General features: G+C 40.3%; 1 protein-coding gene across 1 annotated transcript in view; it reads left to right on the top strand.

The window, feature by feature from the left end:
- The window catches only part of nbeaa (neurobeachin a), a 560854-nt gene that overhangs the window by 430644 nt on the left and 108362 nt on the right, over positions 1-21848 (top strand). The window lies entirely within an intron of this gene.

Here is a 21848-nt window from a genome sequence, read left to right as displayed (position 1 = left end):
AAAGCTCTCTCTATGTAGATGAGTGCAGCAAGGATGGTAGATATAATAGAGAGACTGGCAGAAATGGAGAGGGATGTAGGGAAACCATTGGTACAGGTGGGAGGTAGGCAAGTGGTGTATCACATGAGCTATGAAGCAGTCAAGAGGGGGCAGAGAGGGCATAGTGTAAAAGGTGGGCTAGGGTCTGAGTGGCATGATCGAATTGGGGATCAGCGGGGAGCTGTGATCCTACCCTCTGTGTCAGGTAGCCAACATTTTAATTAGAATAAAACTCAGTTGATTGCTGCATTAAATATATAGATAATGTCACTTTGAATCACACAGATTTCACCACATCCGATGTGATGTAACTCTGAACTAGTTACAAATAACTTAAGTTCTAAATCTTGGCTCTTTGATCCCATTTCTGCCATTTGCAAGTAGAAGGTGCAGCACACATGTATGATATCACCACATGAGCAAAATGAGATAAGGAAAATGACACTGACATTAGGATGAATTGCGCCAGGAAGTGCCTCATCCAATTTCCTGATGTATAAAATTTTGTGCTGCTCAGACTTGAAAACAAGCACAAATGGATTTTTTCTAATCCACTTTCTAGACACTGGGCTTTCAGCATCAGGCTAATAAAATTAATAATGATAGATGGTAGCTATGTTAATATGAAATCTGCTAAATGTAAGTGAATAAGTAACTAAATAATTTTCATGTCCAGACAAAAAGGCATTGATTGGCAAAAATCAATAACACATATGATGGAAATGGAATCAATAACACCTGTTTTTTGAGTGTTATATCTCCATATTGGTCTACACATCATGTGTGGAAGTTTGTGAGGCAGATTGCATCAGGCACCATCTTGGTGATGGTGATAGCATATCTGTAGAAAATGCCCACCAATGGTATCTAGATTATACAAATCATGGTGAGGAGGGTGGGAAAGGGTTCAATGGAGCATCACGTGTGCCATTGAAACCTTGGTCAATCTGCTGTTCTTATCTGATACCAGCACTGCGATTTTGGTCTCATCATTGTAGCTAGCATCTTCTGTTAAGAAGTTGGCTGAACACATGTTAAGCAGCAGAACGGATCACCGCCATAACCATCAAACTCCATCCTCAATCTGTATCGTTATAATCAACTAATTACATGTTAACTACTGGTTGATTTCAACTGGCTTTTGCTATAGAACATAGAACAGTACAGTGCAGGAATAGCCCCTTCTGCCCACAAAGACTGTGCCAACCAATTTTAACTAATCCCACCTGCTCATCTATATACCCTGATTCCCTGCCTATTCATGTGTGTTTGTCTAAATCCCTTGTAAACGTTGCTATCATATATACTTCCACCACTTCCCCTGGCAGCACGGTCCAGGCACTTACCATGCTCTATGTGGTAGGATTTCACAACGTCCAACGTGATGTAACTCTGAACTAGTTACAACTAATGTAAATTATAAATCTCAGCTTGCCAAGATGTAGATTTTGCTCAAAAACTTGCCTTGTAAATCTCCTTTAAACTTTCCCCCTCTTACCTTAAAGCTTTGCCCTCTAGTATTTGACATTTTCACGCTGGGAAAAAGACTCTGTCTATCCTGTCTATGCCTCTCATAATTTTATACACTTCTATCAGGTCACCTTAGCCTCTGACACTCCAGAGAAAACAATCCAAGTTCATCCAATCTTTCCTTATAGCTAATACTCTCAAATCCAAGCAATATCCCGGTGAACCTCTTCTGCACCTTCTACAAAACCTCCACATGCTTCCTCTAATGAGTCGGCTAGAACTGCACGCAATATGCCAAATGTGGCCTAACCAAAGTTTTATATGTCTGTACCGTGATTTCCTGACTTTTATACTCAACACCAGAATCAATGAAGGCAACTATGCCATATGCCTTCTTTACCACCCTGTCTACTTGTGTTGCTACTTTCATGAAGCTATGGACTTGCATTCCAAGATCCCTCTGTACATTAATGCTCCAATGGGCCCTGACGTTTATTATATATGTTGTTCTTACATTTGACATCCTAAAGTACACCTCACCCTTATCCAGATTAAACTCCATCTGGATAAGGGTGAGGTGTACTTTAGGAGGTTAAATTGGAGGCCATTTCTCTGCCCACATTTCCATCTGGTCTATATCCTGCTGAATCCTTTGACAACTTTCCTCACTATCCACAACTCAACCAATGTTTGCAAACTTACCCATCAGCCCAGCGACGTTTTCATCTGAATCATTATATATCAAACAACAGAGGTCACAGCATTAGTCCTTGAAGACCACCTGTCACAAACCTCCAGGCAAAATAACACCCCTCCACCACTACCCTCTGTCTACCATGGCCAAGCCAATTTTGAATCCAATCTACAAATCTCCACGGATCCCGTATGCCTTAATTTTCTGGATCACCCTACCATGAGGGACCTTGTCTAAAGCTTTAATGAAGTCCATGTAGACAATATTCACTGCCCTACCCTCATTAATCACCTTCATCATCTCCTCAAAAAACTCAGTCTAGTTTGTAAAACATGACCTCTGCAAAAGCCATGCTGACTATCCCTAACAACTCTATACTTTTCCAGATCTGAGTAGATCCTACCTCTAAGAATCTTCTCCAATAATTTCCCTACCAATGACGTAAGGCTCACCACCCTATAATTTCCAGGTTTGTTACTATTATTGTTCTTAAACAGAGGAACTACATTGGCTATTCTCCAGTCTTCTGGACCTCACCTGTGGCTGAAAGGGACACAAAGATCCCTATCAAGGCCCCAGCAATCTCCTCGCTTGCTTCTGTCAGTAATCTGGGATAGATCCCATCAGGCCCTGGGGACTTGTCCACCTTCATCTTTTTCAAGAGCTCCAATACCTCCTAATTCTTCATATCAACATGCCCTGGAGTATCAGCATACTCCTCCCTGATCTCACTATTCTCCATGTCTTTCTGATTGGTGAATATCAATGTGAAGTACTTGTTTAGTACCTCACTCACTTCCTCTGGCTCCAGGCATAAATTCCCTTCTTTATTCTTGAGTGGTCCAACCATTCTCCTATTTACCCTCTTGTTTTTAATGTTTGTATAAAATGCCTTGGGATCTCCTTAATTAATTCTACTCACTATGGACATTTCATGGCCCATGTTAATTCTCCTGATTCCCTGTTTAAGGTTTCTCCTGCTTCCTTTATATTTCTCAAAGGCCCTGTCCAATTTCAGCTTCTTAAACCTTACGTTGAACAGTACAGTGCAGGAACAGGTCCTTCAGCCCATGATGGCTGCGCTGAATATAATGCCAAATTAAACTAAATCTCTTCTGCCTGCACATGATCCATATTCCTCCAATCCCTGCATATTCATGAATCTATCTAAAAGCCTCTTAAGCATCACTATTGTATCTGCTTCCTCCACTACCCCTAGCAGCCCACTCCAACTACCTACTACTCTCTGTGTAAAAAAAACTTGCCCCGCACATCTCCTTTAAACTTTCCCCCTCGCACCTTAAATGCATGTTCTCTAGTATTTGACATTCATATACCTCCTTTTCCTTTCTGAGATCCTTGCCATCCTTGTTTTCTTCCTCACAGGAACATATTGGTCCTGAATTCTGACCAGCTTTAAATGACTCCCATATCTCGGATGTGGACTTACTCATTAACAACTGCTCCCAATCTACTTCACCAAGGTTCTGCCTAATACTGTTGTAATTAGCCATTCCCAAATTTAGCATTTTCCCCCCCAAGGTCCATCCAGTCTTACCCTTATCCATAATAATCTGAAAATTTACAAAGTTGTTATGATCATTGTTCCCAAAATGCTCTACCACTGAAATCTTGATGACTTGCCAGGCTCATTTACCAATATAAGGTGTTGTATGGCTCCTTCCCAAGTTGGATCATCTACATACTGTGTAAAGAAACCCTCCTGGATGCAACCAACAAACTCTGTCCCATCTAAGTCTCTGACACTAATGAAGTCCCAATCAATATTAGAGAAATTAAAGTCACCCACTACACCTATCCGAGACAATTGGATGCACGACAGCTGTGGCAGGGTTTGCATGCTTTTATTTCCTATAAGGCAAAACCTAACAGCATAAATGGCAGTGATGCTTCACTCCACGATAAGCTCAATGCCTTTTATGCACGCTTTGAAAGGGTGAATAACTACACCTGTGCAAATCCCCATAGCATCCGGCGACCCTTTGATCTCTGTCTCAGAGGCTGATGTCTGAACATCCTTCAAGAGGATGAACCCTCGCAAGGCATCAGGCCCCAATGGTGTACCTGGCCAGGTACTACAAATCTATGCCGACCAACTGGCTGGAATATTCAAGGACATCTTCAACCTTTCACTGCTGTAGTCTGAGGTTCCCAGCTGCTTCAAAAGGGCAGCAATCATTCCGGTGTCCAAGAAGAACAGGGTGAGTTGCCTCAATGACTGTCGTCTGGTAGCACTCACTTCTACTGTGATGAAGTGCTTTGAGAGGTTGGTCATGGCTGGAATTAACTCCAGCCTGAGCAAGAACCAGGAGCCACTGCAAATCACCTACCGCCACAACAGGTCTACAGCGTCTGCAATCTCACTGGCTCTCCACTCTGCTTTGGAGCACCAAGGCAACCGCAAGACATACGTCAGGCTACTGTTTATCGATTACAGCTTGGAGTTCAATGCCATCAACCTCAGTACTAATCACCAAGCTTCAAAACCTGGGCCTCCGTACCTCACTCTGCAACTGGATCCTTGACTTCCTTATAGGGAGACTACAGTCAGTACAGATCGGTAATAACATCTCCTCCTCGCTGACTATCAACACAGGCACACCTCAAGGATAGGTGCTTAGCCCACTGCTCTACTCTCTCTACACTCATGACTGTGTGGCTAGGCACAGCTCAAACACCATCTATAAATTCGTTGATGACACCACTGTTGTTGGTAGAATCTCAGATAGCAATGAGGAGGCTTATAGGAGTGAGGTAGATTGGCTGGTTGAGTGATGTTGCAACAACAACCTTCCACTCAACGTCAGCAAGACCAAGGAACTGATTGTGGACTTCAGGAAGGGGAAGTCGGGGGAACACACACTAGTCCTCATTGAGGGGTCAGCGGTGGAAAGGGTGAGCAGCTTTGAGTTCCTGGGCGTCAACATCTCAGACAATCTATCCCAGGCCCAACACATTGATGCAATCACAAAGAAGGCATGCCAGTGGGTCTCCTTCATAAGGAGTTTGAGGAGACATGGTATGTCACCAAAGACTCTTACAAATTTCTATAGATGTGTGGTGGAGAGCATTCTGACTGGTTGCATCACTGCCTGGTTTGGAGCCTCCAGTGCACAAAATCACAAGAGGCTGCAGAGGGTTATAGACTCAGCCAGCTCCATCAGGAGCACAACCCTCCCCACCTCAAGAAGGCAGCATCCATCATTAAGGACCCTCACCACCTGGCACATGCCCTCTTCTCATTACTACCATCAGGGAGGAGGTACAGGAGCCTGAAGACCCAAACTCAATGATTCAGGAACAGCTTCTTCCCCCTGCCATCTGCTTTCTGAACAATTCATGAACCCATGAACACTACCTCATTATTCGTTCATTTTGCACTATTTATTTATTTTTGTAATTTATAGATTTTTATGTCTCTGCAGTGTATTGCTGCTGCAAAACAACGAGTTTCACATCATATGCTAGTGATAATAAATTTGATTCTCATTCTATCCTCTTGCTTTTAAATTTTTCCATAATCTGCTGACATGTCTGTTTCTCTATTTCCAGCTGACTGTTGTGGGGGCCTATAGTATAAGCTCATCATAGTGACTGCACCTTTCTTACACCTGAGCTCTACCCATGTTGCCTCACTGGATGAACCCTCCAAGATGTCCTCTAACTGATGCTGCGACGTTCTCCCTGATCAGTAGTGCAACTCCCCCGCCTCTTTTACATTCCTCTCTATCACACCTTAAATATCTGAACCATGGAATGTTGAGCTGCCTGTTTTATCCTTCTCTCAAAAAATCACTGTAATGGCTAAAACATCATAGATCCATGTACTAATCCAGGCTCTAAGTTCATCTGCCTTTCCCTTAATACTTCTTTCATTGAAATAAATACATATTAGCCCCACCATGTTCATTAACCTGACCCTACCTGTCCTTCCTTTCAGCCTTACTGGACCTAACCTTTTCCTTCCCCTCAATCCCTCTACTTGCTGACCAACTGTTCTGGTTCCCACCCCCCTGCCAAATAATGCTAAAAGTGCTTGCTGCTCTCTGAAGTTCCTTCAGTTGCAGAAGTAAACAGAGAAAGGTGGGCAATCATTAAAAGACTTTTTCTCCTTGAGCCAGGTATCTACAGGCTGGTAAGCCTTACATCAGCCATAGAGAAATTACTGGAGACAGGATTTATGTACATTTGGAAAGGCAGAGACTGATTAGGGATGGTCAGCATGGCTTTGTGCAGGGGGAATCTTGTCTCACTAATTTGATTGAGTTTTTTGAGGAGGAGGACTTTAGTTATGGGGAGATATTGGATAGGTTGGGTTTGTTTCCCCTGGAGCAATGGAGGCTGAGGGGGTGATCTGATAAAAGTACATTAGATTATGAGAGGAATAAATAAGGTGGACAGTCAGAGTCTTTTTTCCCATGGTACTGGTGTCAAAAACAAGAGAACATATGTTTAAGGTGAGAGAAAGGAGCTTCAGAGAAGATCTGGGTGGTAAGGAATTTACACAAAGAGTGGTTGATATCTGAAACATGCTACCAGAGAAGCGGGTGGAATCAAAGACAATCACTAAGTTTAAGAAGCATTTGACAGACACTTAAATAGACAAGGCATAGAAGGATATGATCCTAATGCAGGCAAAAAGGATGACATGATGTGGTGGGCTGAAGTTTCTGTGCTGAATGACTCTATGATTTTACAGTTTCCATTAGATGAATTTTCAGAAGAAACAAATTGATCATATATATGGGATCAATAAGCATTCCACTTGCTTTGCAGCACAACAGTAAGAATAAACTGAAAGTTGAGAATAAGACAAATTGCTAGGCAAAGTGCTCTCAGCAGGATGCCCTCCCTGTTGGATGTTCAAAGGACTGTTCACTACCTGAACCTCTGTGAAGAACACAGCATGATAGTCAAGGTGAAAAGGACAATCAGTTTCTATGTATCTAGCTCGTTCCACATTGGGGTTGGAGATACTTGCAACACCTCTATGTGTTGTCTGTTGTTGGGTAAGGGAAATCACCGCTGCTATCTATGCTGAGAGACCTAACTACATTTCATTCTCTTATGCCAGATAATAGCAAGCACAAGCTTTGCCATATTTATAGGCTACCTCAAGGTGCTTGATACTGTTGTCTACATGCATGCATTTTACAGGCATCACATTGTCAAATCTATCTATTATTAGATCCATTATTAGATGACAGTACCTCAACTTTAAGCTTGTGAATGAATCATAAAGCTCAATACCCCATGATGATGAAACAATGCTTCCACTCCCTGAACTAGTCTGGAGGAATTATGCAACATTAAATAGAGTGGGTGTAAAGATTTGTGCACAATCTCTCCATCATGAAGAGAAAATCTTTGCTGAAAGTCATGGAGCTTTTTGGGGCACTACATCCAGGTCCAGAGGATAATCTGTTCCCATAGTCTGTGTATTTGTCTGGAGGGCCTCCTGTTCCCCTACAGATACAGTATAGGTTTTATTTTTTCCATCACTACCTATACATCTCTAGGTAGAAAGAATTTGAATTTATATCTTTCACAACCTCTGGACACTGCAAAGTAAATGAAGCACTTCTGGCATACTTCACTGATGTTTCTCTTTTAAATAAATGTTGAAACTAATTTAAAAAAAGATGATCAACGAGTGGTAAATAGTAAAATTAACTCCAAAACTTCAGGAACATTTCTCTAAGAAGACATTGATTAGGTTGCAATTAAGGGTAATTTCTCTTCCCCTGTCACTTCAGTAATCCTCTTGTCCTACCCTGAATACCCCTGTATGTCCTCACTTTGGTTATCTGAGTTCCCCTGGTGGAGCGTGGACAAGAAGGAAAGAAAGAATGGGGAGGGAGTGAACAGGATGGGGTACTGAGTGAGGGCAGAAGAGAAAAGTGGGAAGGGGAAGAAGAAAAGGAAAATAGGTAGAGAAAGAGAAGACTGAAGGATAGAAGGAACAGGAGAGGCAAAAGAGAGAGGGAGGACGTGGTAAAAGAGACAGGGGAGGAGGAGAGGGGAAATTGAAGGGGAGAAGGAGAAAGGAATGAGGGAGGAGGAGAGGGGAAAAGAGGAGCAGAGAAGGAGGGAAGTGGAGCAGAGAAAAGCGGGAAGGAGAAAGAGAGAGGGAAGAAGAGGAGAGCGGGAAATGAGACACAAAGGAGAGGGCAAAGGGAAAGTGGAGAAAGGAAATAGAGGGGGAGGGGGAGAGGGAGATGAGAGGGAAAAGAGAGAGAGGGGAGAGGGGAAGAGGGCAAGAATGGGGAGCAAGAGGGAATTCCCAAATTATCCAGTCTCTGCTTATAACTCAAGCTCTCCAATCCTATCAACATCCTTGTGCACCTTTTCCAGCTTAATAACATCCTTCCTATAGCTAGGCACCAGAAATGCACACAGTTTTCTAAGTGTGGTCTCACCAACATGTTGTACAGTTGTAACATGACATCGCAACCCATGTACTCATTGCCCTGACCAATGAAGGCAAAGGTACATACTAAAAGCCTTCTTCACCACCTTGTCTACCTGTGTTGCCACTTTCAGGGAACTATGTACTTGTACTCCTAGATCTCTTTGTTCTACGACACTATCCAGGCCACTGCCTTTTACTGTGTAAGTCCTGCCCTTGTTTAACTTCCCAAAAAGCAACACTTAGTACTTGTCCGAGTTAAATTCCGCCGACTAACTAGGCCAACTACGTTCTCATCCAAATCACTAATATAGATGACGGACAATAATGGGCTCAGAGTTGATCCCTACAGCACATAGCTGGTCACGTCTATAATCTTAAAATCAACTCTGCACCCTTTGATCCTCTGACTCCTACCACCAAGCCAACTTTGTATCCAATTGTCAAAGGCCTTGCTGAAGTCCATATAGATGTCTCCCACCCTGCCCTCATCAATCCTCTTGCTCGCCTCTTCAAATAACTCAAGTCAAATACAAATTTCCCAGGCACAAAGCCATGCCAACTATCCCTATCAGTCCTTGCCTTTCTGTACATATGGATCCTGTCTCTCAAATCCCCTCCAGTAACTTTCCCACCACTGATCTTAGGCTCACCATCCTATAGTTCCTTGACTTCTCCTTGCAGATCTTCGTTAATAAAGACACTACATTAGCCACCATCCAGTCTTCCGATGCCTCACCCATGGTTAACAATGATACAAATATCCCTGCCAAGGCCCCAGCAGTTTCTTCCCTATCTTCCTACAATGCCCTAGGATTGTATTCCCCCTGTGTATTTACAATGGCACAAAATCAGAATGTCCCACATTCATTGGCTAGTTTCAATGCCCTTGAAGTATCAATGGATGATAAAGTATTTTACAAGTGTCAATAGAAGAGATTACCTTGTCAGTTTCCAAAGCAAATCTCTTAAGTGACCTCCTGCTGTGAACTGGCACCTGCGTTCTTAACAGACAATAGTGTCTGTGTGATTACTGGGGTTTCATGCAAACATTTTTTCAAAGACAGATTGTCTTTTGAATTAACTAACTTCTACCCCTATTCTGTAACTCCTGAAGATATTTGCATTTCCATCTTGAAAAATTCTTTAAAGGTTTATGGGAGAATTTGTGTAAAGTCAGATTTCCGTAATCAGGGAGCCCGTGTGCTTGATTGGCTCTGAAGAGTTTTGGGAAGTTAGAGGATAAAAAAGGGCAATGCTGTGAGTAAAAATTATGTCAGGCAGTATTGTGGAGAGAAACAACATTAACATTTCAGGTCAATTAAGGAAAATATATCAGTGTGATTTTATGCTGTCTTGGTATTGTTTTTACCCCTGCCCATGTGATGTTATTTTCCTCTTATGTGTGAATTTGTTGGGAAAAATTTTGCCAAGAACCAAATTGATCTGCCAGTCTTTAACATCACTAGGTATAAGTAATGTGTATTTCAAGTAAAATATCAAGAGCTTTAACATTTGTATACAGAATATCGTTAAAATAATGCAATATCCCTTAAATATATGTAAATTTAATTTTCTAAAACTTGGAATGGTACATATTGTATTATAGAGAGATATGAGAGAGGAGAAACTTTCACAATTAAATATTAACAAATGAAAGTGTGGCTATTTATTGCAGGTTAGCACATCAAAGATTATTTAAATTGCCAAATTGGACCTTGATTTTTCAAAATCTGGGGAAATGTACATCAAGTGAATTCATTATTATCACCATAAAGAGAAATTTTCTCAATTGCTTCCTCTGATTTTCTTAACCTCTAGAAACAGTTCTGATATAGAATTACTAAAAGTTTATAAACTCCATTTAATATGTTTCTTTGCCAATCAGAATCCCTGTTTACTGTAATCTAGTTCATGGTATTTTTGCTGTTTTGGAGCTTTACTTTTGAGTGGGAAATGTTGCTAATTAATTTTAAATTTAGTGGCTTTAATTTTGATTTATTCAGTTTGATTATTTATTATTTGTTTAATTAATAATGCAGTATACTTTGCATGTTGTATATGACACACATGTAGAACACTGTCATGATAAATAATAGAACAATTAGAAAAGCTTATTTCCCATTGATGTCAATTATCATCAGTGTAAACTTTTGTTTGATAGATTGAAGTTGGCATTAAGGGCAATTTTCTGGATTTCTCACAACACTCAGCTTTGCATAATCATCAGTGCAGTGCCGTTTGTTCTGTCTGTTCTTATTCGCTCTGTTTTACTGGCAATTCTGTTTTGTGAGAATGAAAGCCAGGAATGCTTTTATCTGTTGTCAATATTTCAACTTCACCAGTCTCAGTTCTCATTCTAGAAAGGAGATGTAGTTCATATAAAGTCTGAAAGGGCAACATCATTTAACCCTTTGATTTCAGAACCATTTCTGCATCTACAATAATAACCTTTAGTTAATTGGTTTGTGCAGAGTTGTGAACTAATGGATTGTTATTTATTGGATTTAACAAATGTCCTTTGGGTTTTTTTTACATTGTTTAATTTTATTTTAGAATATTTTACAGTAAACTGTTATAGACATTACACATGCTGAATAATTGAAATGGCTAGCCTGAATACTGCAAAGTATATTTGGATTATGCAAATAATGGATAATTTGTAAAAATTTACACAATTACACAACCTAAATCTGGTGGCCTTCATGAACCAGTATTTCCTGAAATTGAAAATTTTAATTGTTAAATCAGTTTGAAGGCAAATTAACATTCACAGAATGAATGTCAAATTAGCTAATTGAACTAAACGAACTGCTGTATCAATCAAAACAGGAGATGACAATGAGTAGAAGGTCTGACTGGGAAATAGTCACTGGCAGAAGTATAGGTTTGAAATAGCAAGGGAGAAGGTCATTAGGTCCACACTGGCTTTAAACATTATCTTCTCGTTCCCCATAACCCTGAAGTTCTTCCTCACTCAATTATCAATTCTATTCCTTTCTTAAAGTGACAATTGAATTTTCGTACTGGTTTTAAAGACAGTGAACTACAAATCATACAAGCAGAGTTCTGCAGATTTCAGGGCCACCATATGATCTATTCATTAGTAATAGGGTGTATATTACATGTTATGACTTGTAACATTTGCAGTTTTGTGGGCAGATAATAATTGGATCAGAATTTGAAAGAATTGAGAACATTCAGGTGAATCTATAAGGAATGGCTAATGTATTTTAACATGAATAAAGATGCTAATTTTTTTATAGCATTGCAGTAAGGGGAAGTCGAATATTACTGCAGCAGTTAATAAATAATACACCATATATGCGTAGAATTTCAGCAGTTTGTCCATTATTTTGTAGGAAAAAACAGCCTATCAAAGTAAAAGAAAGTGTTTTGAAGAACTAAATTAAGTACCTAAATTTTGTAAGTTTATTTTGACTACAACCCTGGGCTAAAATGAAGAGTGTATCAATATATTTGTAGAATGTTTTGTACAAGTATATTGGTGCACTTTTCACTTATAACCAGGGTTAAATGTTTTGTTAAATAAATAAATTAATGAGATCAACTCAGTGATTGAGTGGATTGTACTGATCATATTCAGTACCTTGATTATTTACATTTAATATTTTAAGTGTGCCAGTTGATTAGATTAAAATATGTTTTGCTGTAAAAGTAATGCAACCAATAAACTGACTGATAATTGATCTTTCCTGACTGCTTTAAATTTAGTTTTTGTTATTTGACCTTAATAAAAATGGGCTTAGTACGTATTTCTGAAAATAGGAAAATTTATGGCTCAGAATTTCCTGTAAGTGACTATGCTCACACTCAAGTGTCCAGAAAGTCAGTAATTACCATTTGCAGATCTTTTAGAATAATAGAATCATTGTGGCACAGATGGAGACCATCAATGGCGGCTCTTACTATGGGATTCTACCAAGTCCCATTCTCCCACTATTTCCCCATGCCCCTGCAAATTCCCCCCAATTATCTATCCAATTCCCTTTTCAAAGTCGCATTTTCTTCTCCCCCTAAAGGCACTGAATTCTAGTTTATCAAAAAACACACATCCTCAATTCTTTGGAATTTTTTACCCATCACCTGTCCTCTGGTACTTGAATCATCAGCTAGTGGAAGCAAATTCTCTATGTTTACCCTATTTAAACCTGTCACCTCTATCATATTTACTCTCACTGTTCTTAATGCCCCAAAAACAAACAACTCTAACCCACAGTCCCATGTACTTTACAACATTTTCAGTTACATTCAAAGATCTGTGCATTTGTAACCCAAGCATATTTGCTCTTGCACACCCTTTAGAACTGTGTCATTTAACATATATTGTCTCTTTGTATTCTTTCTGCCAAAATGTATCGCCTTATCCTTGTCTGCATTATGTTTCTTGAAATCTATTATTGTCCACTGTAATATTAACCACACTTTCAAGTTTGGTGTAATCAGCAAATATCAACATTTTAAACTACACACCCATATCCAAGTTATTAACATATATTTACAAAAAGATGTGGTCCTATCACTGACAACCTTCTGTCTGAAAAGCCAATTTAATGAAAAAAATGTAGCCCAGTCCCTGGGAATCACCTGGTTCAATGAATTTGGATGCAACCTCATTGGTGCAAGAAGTAGGCCATACAGCACTATTGCTTGCCCTGGCATTCAATAATCTTATGGCTGATCTGATCCTGGCCACAACTCGTTTTTCCTGCCTGTTTTCCATATTGTTCAAATATGTATTTATCTTGAATATATTTAATTATCAGCCTCCACAGCTCTCTAGATTCATGGCCCTCCATCTTAAAGGAGTGATCCCTTATTCTGTAGCTATGCTCCATAGTTATTCATTCCTTTACCATGGAAAACATTTTATCAGCATCATCTCTGCTAAGATTCCTTTGATTTTTTTATGTTTCAGTAAGATAACCATATTATAGTCTTTATATATCTACTATGACCCTATCTGCTTAATCATTTTTAATAATACAACCATTTAATCATAGGAATCAACCAAGAAAACTTTCTCTGAATTGCCTCCAATACACTTTTATCCCTCCCTAAATAAAGAGACCAAATAGTACACAGTACTCCATGTATGGTCTCACCAAAGCACTGTAGAGTTACAGTTATGGCATGACTTTTCTACTTTTCTACTTCACTCTCCTTGCAATAAAAGGCAACATTCCATTGTCTTCCTAGTTACTGCTGTACCTGTGTGCTAACATTTTGTACCATAGAATTCTGTAAGCTCTCTATTGGGAAATTAATTCTGCTTCTCCATTCTTCCTACCAATGTAGATAACCTCATATTTCCTTACTCTATCTACCATATTTTTTGCCTATTCACTTAACATATTTGTATTCCTGTGCAATCTATTTGTGACCTCCTCAGAAGTCTGCCTTTCCATCTATCTTTGCATTGTCCACAAACTTGGTTATAAAACTAGGTCACTTCACCTGATTATTAATACAGATCATAAATAGTTGAAGTCTCAACTGATCACTGTGTATTGAGTTACAAATATTTTTGGTAATTATGGCATTAATCATGAGATGTATGACAATTTCAGGCATGTATGAGATCATGTAGTGCACAATTCATTACATTTAACATTAGAAAATATTTTAATTTGCATTTTCCTCTCATGCTAATATTTTGTACCTCTAAGTTGTATTTATTTAACAGGTTTTGTTAATTATTAATGTTAATTAAGTACAAAGTTTGAACCTTTTCGGTCTATATCCTCACCCTGCTTCAAAATGAAATAATCTATGATAGTCTTTGTGAACGACAAGACTGTAAAAAGTAGAAAACATTCACACTCCTGAAACAATATTTTTATGTGTTATTAAATCTGAGACATTTGTGTAACCAGTATAAAATATTTTTAATAATTTCTAGTTTCATTTGCATTGCACAACGACAATTTCTTTGAAGTGTTAGTACTATTAAACGTTTGTGATGTATTTTTTGTTCACAAAATGTGAAAAACAAGACAGTATGTAAATGCTAGTTGAACCTCTTTAGAGAAACATTACATCAATACTAACATCTTTTTCCCATGACTTTAAAGTGCATAGAAATGCAAATGTTTATTTTATCATTTTACAGTAGTTGAGAAAGTATTAGAAAGCCTTTTGGGTTAAATCATGTTGCACTTTAAAGAATGTGTGTCAGGACCTTACGGTATACTACAAGTCTGGTAAGGTTAAGCCCTAGGGATTACTGTGAATATTTCACACACTAAGAAAACCAGCCAGTTTATCTGTGACTGAATGCAGAGCTTTGTGTTTTTTACATAGTTTAAATGTAGAATAATACATTTTGGGGAATGAGTTAGAAGATTGTAATTCAATCAAGGGATATAGACCATAAGAGCAAAACACAGGGCAAAATTGGGTGGCTTTGGAAAAAAATGCATGAGATCACAATGCACAAAATAACCTGTGCCAGTTTTATTAATTCATGTTGCACCTATAGTTTGTGCTCCATCTCGTTATTATGCTTTGAGTGTGCAGACAGTGCCAAATGTGCTGTTAAATACATTGCACATTACAAAAATGTACTTAACAGGAGATGGCAAATAAATGCGTGGCTGAGAAGTTGGTGCAGGAGGGAGGGTTTTAGATTTTTGGATCATTGGGATCTCTTCTGGGGAAGGTGGGACCTGTACAGAGAGGACAGGTTACACCCGAACCTGAGGGGGGCCAATATCCTTGCGGCCAGGTTTGCTAGGGTGGTTCAGGAGGGTTTAAGCTAGGTTGCGAGGGGGAAGGGAACCAGAGGAGTAGGTCAGAGGAAGAAGGGGATGGGGAAAAGTCAGATCTAACAGGTAGAGAGGCTTTGAGGAAGGAGAAGCAGAGTACAGGCTATAAAAGTGGTAAGGCAGATGGGCTAAAGTGCATTTACTTAAATGCGAGAAGCATCAGGAATAAGGGAGATGAACTGAGAGCTTGGATTAGTACATGGGACTATGATATTGTGGCTATTACAGAGACATGGCTGACATCAGGGCAGGAATGGATATTGAATATTCCTGGTTTTCAGTGTTTTAAAAGGGATAGGGAGGGGGGGAGAAGAGGAGGAGGGGTGGCGGTACTGATCAGGGACACTGTTACAGCTGCAGAAAGGGTAGATAATGTAGAAGGATCCTCTCTAGAGTCAATATGAGTGGAAGTTAGGAACAAGAAAGGGGCAGTTACCCTCCTGGGAGTATTCTATAGGCCCCCCGGTAGCAGTAGGGATACTGAGGAGCAGATTGGGAGGCAGTTTTCGGAAAGATGCGAAAATAACAGGGTTATTATAATGGGAGACTTCAACTTTCCAAATATTGATTGGCACCTACTTAGTGCCAAAGGTTTAGACAAGGCGCAGTTTGTTAAGTGTGTCCAGGACGGATTCCTGACTCAGTATGTTGACAGGCCGACTAGAGGGAATGCCATATTAGATCTAGTTTTAGGTAATGAACTGGGACAGGTGACAGATCTATCGGTGGGTGAGCATTTGGGGGACAGTGACCATTGCTCCATAACCTTTAGGATTGTCATGGACAGGGATAGGAGCAAAGAGGACGGGAAGATATTGGGGAAAGGCAAATTATGAGGCTATAAGGTGAGAACTTGGGAGTGAAAATTGGGGTGATATTTTTGAAGGGAAATGTACTATGGAGATGTGGTCGATGTTCAGGGATCTTTTGCAGGATGTTAGCGATAAATTGGTCCCGGTGAAGCATAAAAGGAATGGCAGGGTGAAGGAAGCGTGGGTGACAAGAGAGGTGGAACAACTAGTTAGGAAGAAGAAGGCAGCATACATAAGGCGTAAGCAGCAAGGATCGGACAGGGCTTGTGAGGAATATAGAGCAGCAAGGAAGGAACTTAAGAAAGGGCTGAGGAAAGCGAGAAGGGGACATGAAAAGGCTTTGGCGAGTAGGGTTAAGGAGAATCCCAAGGCTTTTTTCTTGTACGTAAAGAGCAGAAGGATGGCTAGGGTAAAGGTAGGTCCGATTAAAGACAAAGGTGGGAGGATGTGCCTGGAAGCTGTGGAAGTGGGTGAGGTTCTCAATGAATACTTCTCTTCAGTATTCACCAAGGAGAGGGGTCTTGATGATGCTGAGGACAGTGTTGGTGAGGGTAATGTTCTAGAGTATGTAGATATCAAGAGAGAGGATGTGTTGGAGTTGTTAGAAAATATTAGGACGGATAAGTCCCCGGGGCCTGACGGAATATTCCCCAGGCTGCTTCGTGAGGCAAGGGAGGAGATTGCTGAACCATTGGTTAGGATCTTTGAGTCCTCGTTGTCCACGGGGATGGTACCGGAGGATTGGAGGGTGGCGAATGTTGTCCCCTTATTCAAAAAAGGTAGTAAAGATAGTCCAGGGAATTACAGGCCGGTGAGCCTTACGTCTGTGGTGGGTAAGCTGTTAGAAAAGGTAGGATCTATGAGCATTTAGAGAATCATGGACTGATTAGGGACAGCCAGCATGGCTTTGTGAAGGGAAGATCTTGCCTCACAAGCCTGATAGGGTTCTTTGAGGAAGTGACCAGGAAGATTGATGAGGGTAGTGCAGTGGATGTGGTCTACATGGATTTTAGTAAGGCGGTTGACAAGGTTCTGCATGGTAGGCTTATTCAGGTCAGAGGCCAAGGGATCCAGGGAGGCTTGGCCATGTGGATTCAGAATTGGCTTGCCTCTAGAAAGCAGAGGGTTGTGGTGGAGGGAGTGCATTCAGATTGGAGGGCTGTGACTAGCAGTGTCCCACAGGGATCGGTTCTGGGACCTCTACTTTTTATGATATTTATTAACAACTTAGATGAGGGGGTGGAAGGCTGGGTTAGCAAGTTTGCAGATGACACAAAGATTGGTGGTGTTGTGGATAGTGTGGAGGGCTGTCAAAGCTTGCAGAGGGATATTGATAGGATGCAGAGCTGGGCTGACAAGTGGCAGATGGAGTTCAATCCAGAGAAGTGTGAGGTAGTACACTTTGGAAGGACAAACTCCAAGGCAGAGTACAAGGTAAATGGCAGGATTCTGGGCAGTGTGGAGGAGCAGAGGGACCTGGGGGTTCATATCCACAGATCACTGAAAGTCGCCTCACAGGTAGATAGGGTAGTTAAGAAAGTTTATGGGATGTTAGCTTTCATAAGTCGGGGGATCGAGTTTAAGAGCCGCAAAGTGATGGTACAGCTTTACAAAACTCTGGTTAGGCCACACTTGGAGTACTTTGTCCAGTTCTGGTCGCCTCATTATAGGAAGGATGTGGAGGCGTTGGAAAGGGTGCAGAGGAGATTTACCAAGATGCTGCTTGGATTAGAGAGTATAGATTACGAGGAGAGACTAAAGGAGCTAGGGCTGTTCTCATTGGAGAGAAGGAGGATGAGGGGAGACATGATAGAGGTATACAAGATATTGAGAGGAATAGATAGACTGGACAGCCAGCGCCTCTTTCCCAGGGCACCAATGCTCAGAACAAGAGGACATGGCTTTAAGGTAATGGGAGGGAAGTTCAAGGGAGATGTCAGAGGGAGGTTTTTCACCCAGAGAGTGGTTGGTGCATGGAATGCTCTGTCTGGGGTGGTGGTGGAGGCTGATACATTGGACAAGTTCAAGAGATTGTTAGATAAGCATATGGAGGAATTTAAGATAGAGGGATATGTGGGAGGAAGGGGTTAGATAGTCTTAGGTGTGATTTGAAGGGCGACACAACATGGTGGGCCAAAGAGCCTGTATTGTGCTGTACTGTTCTATGGTTCTATGGTTAAAAAGAGTTAATTTCAGAAGTTGGTCCCACCAATTGAATCAGCACTGATTAAAGCAATCCCTGCATTACTTAAGGGGAGCTCCTCTTGTCTGTAACTGTTACAAGTAGTCATAAAGAAGGTTTTGAAGCTTGCTGGAAGCTTTTTCAGTGCAGGGAGAAAAAGAAAACACTTAAATTCGCTAACACAATTCTGGAAACGTAAGTCAACAACTAGAAGAGAGGTCCTCCATGCCCATGGGCAGTCTGTGTGCATCAAATGCCCATGACAAGAAGTAGCTAACAACAAGTAGGCAGAACCTAGATATGGTGCTGGAAAACATTTCATAACCTTAAACTCCATCTTCCCACACCTGCACCATAAGACTCATTCACTGCTCTGTGCTATATATCCCGGCATTCACAATCTACTTCAATTATAACTTCTACACAACATTCATTTGCTCTAGAACACCCTTTGTGCTACACTAATTCATAACTAAGAGCTTACATGTGCTCCCAACCTTTCAATAACAGAAGGTGCATTACTGGGGAACATTGCAGTGCACTCATTAACACACTTCCCCCTCCCTTACAGAACAAGGTGTCACGCTATTTCCATGATTGACAAAAGACTAATGGCAAATAATACTTAATTCTTTGTCCAGCACCGTGGCAAAGAAATGTTGACCATCATGGGAGTGGCCTTCACAGAGTCCATGGACTGCAACATTCAGGGATCACTGATGTTGGTGTGTATGTTAATATTTACCATCCCACTTCTTCCTCATCTCACAATTTCTTCTGATTTTTCGTTCAGATGAAATAGGTCATTAGAATGCACCTTTTACTCCCCCTCCTTCTCCCACCCCAACTTACCATCAAATTGCCCTTTTACTTCTTTCTTACAGAGAACCGATAACACCCACTTGGCCATACCCTAGCTGTTGAGTTGCAAGAGAGTCAAAAAATGATACCCCGACACAGTGTGATATTTATAGCCACCTGCTCAGATTTTATCACTCTGCATACTTGTTGATGGTAGTTGGAAGAGGAATCTATGTTTGGCAGTTCAATGGGACCAAGAGGCTGAGGTTAAGGATAACACAGGTGCCAGCTCAACAGAGGGTCGGCATATATGAGTTCTGCACCAGCTGAGGACTTTGATGGGGCAAATAAAGACGGATTGGCATGCACCACAAGATGCTTGAGGCATTGGTAGCATCACATGAAAGCTTTCATGAAATGTTAATGAGTTCAGGGAATCTAACTGGTACTTGTATAAGAATATATTACTGGGCTCATTCTTCCTAGCATGGCAGTGATACCCAATCCATTCCAACATTTGCTTCTAGGTAATAGGGGTTATGCACTTGCTACAATTTTATTTCATCCCTAGCAAACATGCAAAGGATTCCTTTGAATAACACAGGTGGTGATGAGTTCTGTATGGGAAAGAGGTTGCAGTTTTCCTGGTGTAAAGAGCATGATTCACACAATGTATTAACTGGATTAGTACAGGGCAATTTCGTGGTGCTGCCATTGAATCAATATTGCACAAGTATTACTGCCATCACCTGTTTCAGGTGAACACATACAATGCACAGAGGACTGCACAATTTCGTTTGGTAAATCACACAAGTTTCACTGAATATGTGTGCTTGTGATTTGTGTTAGAAATTCTGCACACAACAGCAACCGTATTACTGAATAAAGGTGCTCTGTAGTCAAACTGTTTCTGAATGTTGTTTAAACCTTCAGGTTTTTATCAATTTATCAATGTAGTGATCTAAATAGATTAATTAATCCAGTTCCAGATTGTTCAATAATTGTATACATTGTGGTTTTTATTTGATGAAGTGTAATTGTACTTCTAGTGTTATGTTCTAGGCCCTACTCCATATAGTCTGCAAAACTGAAGCTATGTAACACAGAAATAAGGGAAGTAGCAGTTGTGTGCTATTTGACTTTAATATAGATAATTTAATAACATTTGATCCTGCAGTAATAGAAAATTGTATCAGATGTTTTGTCTACTTCTGTACTTGCTTTAAACATATGCGACTTAAAGAACAATTTGCCCAGCTGCTTTCAAGGCAGAGCAATTAAGCAAAGTGAATTTCAAACAACCATTAGTTCTCCACATTTGTAACGGAACCTTGTGGTTCATTCAGACATAGGGAGGGATAGCTCTTTTTCTGGCTCTACCAGTATGGCAGATGGTGCTTTTCTGGTGCAAAAGGAGTGCATACATGTTGAGTATCTTGGCATCTGTTTTGAACCTGAAAATGGCTAGCATCCATGAATATCTGGGCCTTAGTTAATCTTTTGGTGATATCATTAGTTTCCTCCAAAGTCCATTTTTAGGTTGAAGTAAAAATAATTCAGACAGCAAACACTATTGATGTTCTTACTCTCTAACTCTCCTTTCTCTCTAACCCTTAGTTCAGTATAATTCAGAATGTTTCTCGAGTAAACAATAACACAATGTAATGATTCTGTTTTATATATGAAGAACCGCAATATAATTTTTTCTTTAAATTGTCACTCAGATACAAAACCTAAAGCCGCATAGTCATATCGTTTTAGCCAGCCAGGGTACAGTTGTTTGGGTAGTTCCCCTGTCAATCAGGCTTGGTAGCCACATTGTAAGTCATTGAGATTAATTTAATATACATATATAATTTTTATTTAGCCTCTTTCACTCATCTTATTATTCTGAGAAGTTTACCCTGCTTTTATTGGGAAAATTTGCTGTAGCTTCAGTTTCATCTACTGTTCAAATAAACTGTCTTAGAAATTCCCTCACACAACTATGGAGAAAAAAAAACAAAGTTGTGCATTTGAAAATATAGAGTTGAGCAATATTGCATTCATTTCCCAGCATCAGAATAAAAGCATCTCAAATGACATTAACAGTATGCCCCCACACCTAACATTCAATGATTTTACAATCTTACAAGTCTGAAAATGGTAGTTCTTATTAATTTACAGAATAATCATTTGTTATTAACTCTATATCCCTTTTTAAAAGCCCAGCACTCAGAAACTGGCTGCATAGGTCATGGCTGCGAGGCTGAGCGCCAGCAGCTGCAGGATCTTGTATTAAGTCATTTGAGTACTGCATGCTGAAACCGATAAAACACAGCATTGCACAGGGCAACCCAGCAACACTCTTCTGGAAACCTCGTAACTGAAGTTTGTTATGTTTATGGAACTTTAAAAAACAGCACAAAGGTAACAGACAACACTGTTTTAACACCATTAAACTGTATTAACACAGTCTCTAGGTCACAATGTTTTCTGAGTAAAATGATTTTGTTCACAATGGACTTTGCTAAGTTGGTCATCAAAGTTCTGAGCAGCAAGCAGCAAATGGGCATGCTAATGCAACGTTTCCAAAATGTGTCCGGCTCAGACACTAAGCTAGCAAGTCAGGAGGTAAGCTCTGAAGAATAGG

This window comes from Pristis pectinata, chromosome 11, assembly GCF_009764475.1.
Source record: "Pristis pectinata isolate sPriPec2 chromosome 11, sPriPec2.1.pri, whole genome shotgun sequence".
Taxonomy (NCBI): Eukaryota; Metazoa; Chordata; class Chondrichthyes; order Rhinopristiformes; family Pristidae; genus Pristis; species Pristis pectinata.
This window is presented reverse-complemented; position numbering and strand designations above follow the sequence as displayed.